The following is a 6,141-nucleotide window of genomic DNA, read 5'->3' as shown; positions in this document are numbered from 1 at the left end:
AATTTAGGGAATTGGTCAATCCATTAGAATAGCTTGAAGTTAGTCATGCCATAAGAATAGGCTTACTTCGTTAGTTTCCTATGAAATCGGATCTATTAGTTAATCTTTTGCCAATATAAATAGAATATGTCCTCAATAGTATGAGGCACAGTTTTGCATAAACTTGATATGGTATCAGAGCAGAAATAAGATCCACGAGATCCATAGCCTCTGCTGTTAAACATGTCAATCCCAATCAACACAATGTCTTCTCCGTCGATCAGTCAGGTGATTAGTGTTAAGCTTACACAAGAAAATTATCTACTGTGGTCTACCCAAATCCTTCCCTACTTGCGTAGCCAAAACCTTGTTGGTTTTGTGGATGGATCCATGCCTGCACCAAGCCAGACGATCGCCGTTGAACCAAGTGAAGAAACAGGGAATCGCAAAATTATCATCAACCCTGAGTTCACAGTCTGGTACCCCCAGGACCAGCTGGTACTCAGCCTCATCAACTCATCAGTCACTGAGGAGGTTCTCAGCACGATGGTTGGAATCACCACTGCACGAGAAGCCTGGATTACGCTGGAGCGACAATTTGCTTCCACATCTCGAGCAAGAGCAATGCAGATCCGTATGGAACTCTCTACTATCCAGAAAAAGGACATGACAATTGCTGACTACTTTCGTAAAGTAAAACATCTTGGTGATACACTTGCTGCCATTGGCAAGCGAATAGAGGATGAAGAACTCATCGCCTACATGCTGCAAGGACTTGGTCCAGATTATGATCCTCTAGTCACAAGCATTACAACCAGAACAGATGTATACACTGTCAGCGACGTGTATGCTCACATGCTGAGCTATGAGATGCGGCACTTGCGTAAGGGTACATTTGAGCAACTTTCATCTGCTAACAATGTCAATAGGATATCCATTCGTGGAGGTGCCAATGGAGGTCGAGGTAGTCGCGGTCGTAGTCGTCAGTTAAATAGTGGTCATGGACAATCAAGGCGTACTGTGAACAATCCTGGACGTCAACCATCAAAGACACAAAGCAGCTCAGGCATTGTCTGTCAGATTTGTGGTAAGCCCAATCACGATGCTTTGCAATGCTGGCACAGATTTGATCAGGCATATCAAGCCGAAAATAATCTCAAACAAGCAGCTTTGGCAACTAGTGGATACACTAGTGACACAAACTGGTATGTTGACACTGGAGCCACAGATCATATCACCAATGACCTAGAGAGGCTTACCACCAGAGAACGCTACACTGGCACCGACCAAATTCAGGTTGCAAATGGCGCAGGTTTGTCTATCTCTCATATTGGGAATTCATTAATTTCTGGTTCATCTCTTGTTCTGAAACATATCCTATATGCTCCTAAAATCAATAAGCACCTAATTTCAGTACAAAGACTAGCATCTGATAATAATGCTGTTGTAGAATTTCACCCAAACTATTTTTTGGTTAAGGACCGAGTCACGAAGAAACTCCTGCTCCACGGTAGATGTAAGAATGGCCTATACGTTCTACCGCATAATTTCAGTCAAGCCTTGCTGACAGCCAAACTTTCGAAAGAACAATGGCACAGAAGGCTAGGGCACCCTGCATCTCCAATTACCATTAGAATTCTACAAGATAATAATTTAGCTATAGATACTAATATTCCCTCTTCCTCAATTTGTAATGCTTGTCAATTAGGGAAAGCACATCAATTGCCATTTGGTTCTTCTCAGCACGTATCTACAGCACCCCTTCAATTAATTCACACTGATGTATGGGGTCCATCCATTGCGTCAGTAAATAATTCCAAATATTATGTTTCCTTTGTTGATGATTTTAGTCGTTATGTTTGGATTTACTTTCTGAGATGCAAATCTGATGTTGAGTCTGTGTTCCTTCAATTTCAAAAACATGTTGAAACTATGCTAAATACCAAAATTCGCTCCGTCCAATCAGATTGGGGGGGTGAATACCATCGGTTACACAATTATTTCAAATCCACAGGCATTGAACATCATATCTCCTGTCCTCACACACACCAGCAGAATGGGTTAGTCGAAAGAAAACACAGACACATTGTAGAAACTGGCCTTGCTTTACTCGCTCAAGCCAACATGCCTCTATCCTACTGGGATGAAGCTTTCAACACAGCTTGCTTTCTTATAAATAGAATGCCCAGCCGAACCATACAACAAGACACACCACTTCATAAATTGTTTGGTAAAAGTCCAGACTACTCCATGCTTAGGGTGTTTGGCTGTGCTTGCTGGCCTAATTTAAGGCCTTACAACAACAAGAAACTGAGTTTCAGAACTACTAGATGTATATTCTTGGGTTATAGTTCTTCTCATAAGGGATATAAATGCTTAAATAGAAGTACAGGACGTATTTACATCTCTAGAGACGTGGTTTTCGATGAAAATATTTTTCCTTTTGAAGAATCTAAGCCACCAAACAAAACCACAAATCCACATCATCCTGTTCTACTTCCAGCCTTAGCCAAACTTGCTAGTTTTTACACTGAAAATGCTCTTACAGATATTGAACCAGTTGTTAGTAATTCCCATATGAATGATGGTCAAACTGATAATATTGCTAGTGACAACTTGTCTGGTGTCAGCTTATCTTCTGCAGATAATACAAGAAGTTCAGAGGAAATTGCAGAATATGAAGCTGAGAGCAGTTCGATCAATGCTCAAAACCAAACTCATGAACATGTGTCTGATCAACCAACTGAAGCAGCTAGTCAACATCCAATGCGAACAAGGTTGAGAAATAACATTGTACAAGCTAAACAATTCACTGATGGAACTATCAGATATTCAGAAACCTCAAGAAAATTCGCAAGCGCTGTAACTATCACAACTCCGATCATAGAGACTGCTACTGAACCTCGAAACCTGCAGGAAGCCATGCAACATCCAGGATGGAGAGGAGCAATGAATGATGAGCTCTCAGCGCTAAAACGAAATGCCACTTGGGATCTAGTTCCACCCAAACCTGGAATAAATCTCATTGATAGTAAATGGGTGTATAAAGTGAAAAGAAAAGCAGATGGGTCAGTTGAAAGATTAAAAGCAAGATTAGTTGCCAAAGGATTCAAGCAAAGATTTGGTGTTGATTACACTGATACTTTTAGCCCTGTGATCAAACCGTCAACAATCAGGGTCATTCTTTCGCTAGCAGTAACCAAGGGCTGGAATATGAGACAAGTTGATATCCAAAATGCATTTTTGCATGGAATTCTGAAAGAGGAAGTGTACATGCGACAACCACCAGGATTTCAAGACTCAGCCAAACCAAAGAATTACATATGCAAGCTCAAGAAAGCCCTTTATGGCCTGAAACAAGCCCCAAAAGCTTGGCATTCAAGGTTGACTGGAAAACTTATTGAGTTAGGCTTCAAGGCTTCAGTAGCTGATTCATCTCTTTTTATTCTCAAAAACAGAGAGATAACTATCTATATGCTCATCTATGTTGATGATATAATTATTGTGAGCTCCTCTGATCAAGCAACCGAAAGGTTGATTCAGAAATTGAAAATAGATTTTGCAGTAAAAGATTTGGGTGATCTTGAGTATTTTCTGGGTATTGAAGTCAAGAAAACACGAGATGGTATCATACTGTCACAGAGACGATATGCTTTAGATTTGTTGAAAAGAGTAAACATGGAAAAATGCAAACCTATGTCTACACCAATGGGTTCTGCTGAAAAATTATTCAGAGAACAAGGAATACCCTTATCAGCTGAAGAACAATTCAAATACAGAAGTACAGTGGGAGCACTACAATATTTGACAATGACTAGGCCTGATTTGGCATTTGCTGTCAATAAAGTGTGTCAATATCTTCATACACCTACTGATGCTCATTGGGGTGCTGTGAAGAGAATTCTTCGTTATGTTAAAGGCACACTAGCATTAGGAGTGAAAATTCAGAAATCAACCATGATGTTGTCGGGGTTTTCTGATGCTGATTGGGCTGGTTGTCCCGATGATCGACGTTCAACTAGCGGCTTTGCTGTATTTCTTGGAGCAAATCTAATCTCATGGAGTTCCAGAAAACAGGCTACAGTGTCAAGATCAAGCACCGAAGCAGAATACAAGGCCATTGCGAATCTTACTGCAGAAATGATTTGGATCAAGTCATTACTGAAGGAACTGGGCGTGTATCAATCAAAGGCTCCTCGCCTCTGGTGTGACAACCTCGGAGCTACATATTTAACTTCAAATCCAGTATTTCATGCTAGAACGAAACATATTGAAGTTGATTTTCATTTTGTTCGAGAACAAGTAGCACGTAAAGCAATGGAAGTTCGGTTCATTTCATCAAGTGATCAAGTAGCTGATATCCTGACAAAACCACTGTCTAAAACTCCTTTTACTACACATTGTAACAATCTCAACATGTACAAGACTTGTTGGGATTGAAGGGGACTGTTAGAATTGGTCAATCCATTAGAATAGCTTGAAGTTAGTCATGCCATAAGAATAGGCTTACTTCGTTAGTTTCCTATGAAATCGGATCTATTAGTTAATCTTTTGCCAATATAAATAGAATATGTCCTCAATAGTATGAGGCACAGTTTTGCATAAACTTGATAATCTCATCTCCAACAATCCAAACGAATCCATTAGAATACACTATTGTTGGATGATGAAAGTCCCACATCGGTTAATTTAGGGAATGGTCATGGGTTTATAATCTAAGAATACACTCTCCATTGATATGAGGCCTTTTGGGAAGCCCAAAGCAAAACCATGAGAGCTTATGCTCAAAGTGGACAATATCATACCCATTGTGGAGAGTCGTGTTCGTCTAACATGGTATCAGAGTCATGCTCTAAACTTAGCCGTGCCAATAGATTGGCAAATCCTCAAATGTCGAACAAAGGACTCCAAAAAGGAGTCAAGCCTCCTTGAAGGTACGAAGGCAGTCAAAAATGACTAAGACTCCAAAGGAGTCAAGCCTCGATTAAGGGGAGGCGTGCTTTGTTCGAGGGGAGGTGTTGGATGATGAAAGTCCCACATCGGTTAATTTAGGGAATGGTCATGGGTTTATAATCTAAGAATACACTCTCCATTGGTATGAGGCCTTTGGGGAAGCCCAAAGCAAAGCCATGAGAGCTTATGCTCAAAGTGGACAATATCATACNATTGTGGAGAGTCGTGTTCGTCTAACATGGTATCAGAGCCATGCCCTAAACTTAGCCGTGCCAATAGATTGGCAAATCCTCAAATGTCGAACAAAGGACTCCAAAAAGGAGTCAAGCCTCCTTGAAGGTACGAAGGCAGTCAAAAATGACTAAGACTCCAAAGGAGTCAAGCCTCGATTAAGGGGAGGCGTGCTTTGTTCGAGAGGAGGTGTTGGATGATGAAAGTCCCACATCGGTTAATTTAGGGAATGGTCATGGGTTTATAATCTAAGAATACACTCTCCATTGATATGAGGCCTTTTGGGAAGCCCAAAGCAAAACCATGAGAGCTTATGCTCAAAGTGGACAATATCATACCCATTGTGGAGAGTCGTGTTCGTCTAACATATTAGATTTGCTCCAAGAAATACAGCAAAGCCGCTAGTTGAACGTCGATCATCGGGACAACCAGCCCAATCAGCATCAGAAAACCCCGACAACATCATGGTTGATTTCTGAATTTTCACTCCTAATGCTAGTGTGCCTTTAACATAACGAAGAATTCTCTTCACAGCACCCCAATGAGCATCAGTAGGTGTATGAAGATATTGACACACTTTATTGACAGCAAATGCCAAATCAGGCCTAGTCATTGTCAAATATTGTAGTGCTCCCACTGCTCCCACTGTACTTCTGTATTTGAATTGTTCTTCAGCTGATAAGGGTATTCCTTGTTCTCTGAATAATTTTTCAGCAGAACCCATTGGTGTAGACATAGGTTTGCATTTTTCCATGTTTACTCTTTTCAACAAATCTAAAGCATATCGTCTCTGTGACAGTATGATACCATCTCGTGTTTTCTTGACTTCAATACCCAGAAAATACTCAAGATCACCCAAATCTTTTACTGCAAAATCTATTTTCAATTTCTGAATCAACCTTTCGGTTGCTTGATCAGAGGAGCTCACAATAATTATATCATCAACATAGATGAGCATATAGATAGTTATCTCTCTGT

The 6,141-nt window shown here is 40.5% G+C and overlaps 1 non-coding gene across 1 annotated transcript; it reads left to right on the top strand.

The window, feature by feature from the left end:
• Positions 1-711: 711 nt before the first annotated feature.
• On the top strand, positions 712-847 carry LOC111478905. Its single transcript, XR_002717571.1, has one exon. It is a non-coding gene; the product is annotated as a small nucleolar RNA Z247 (small nucleolar RNA).
• Positions 848-6,141: the final 5,294 nt, after the last annotated feature.

This window comes from Cucurbita maxima, unplaced genomic scaffold (genome assembly GCF_002738345.1).
Source record: "Cucurbita maxima cultivar Rimu unplaced genomic scaffold, Cmax_1.0 Cma_Scf00004, whole genome shotgun sequence".
Taxonomy (NCBI): Eukaryota; Viridiplantae; Streptophyta; class Magnoliopsida; order Cucurbitales; family Cucurbitaceae; genus Cucurbita; species Cucurbita maxima.
Note: the sequence above shows the minus strand (reverse complement) of the source record. Positions and strands in the feature narration are given on the sequence as shown.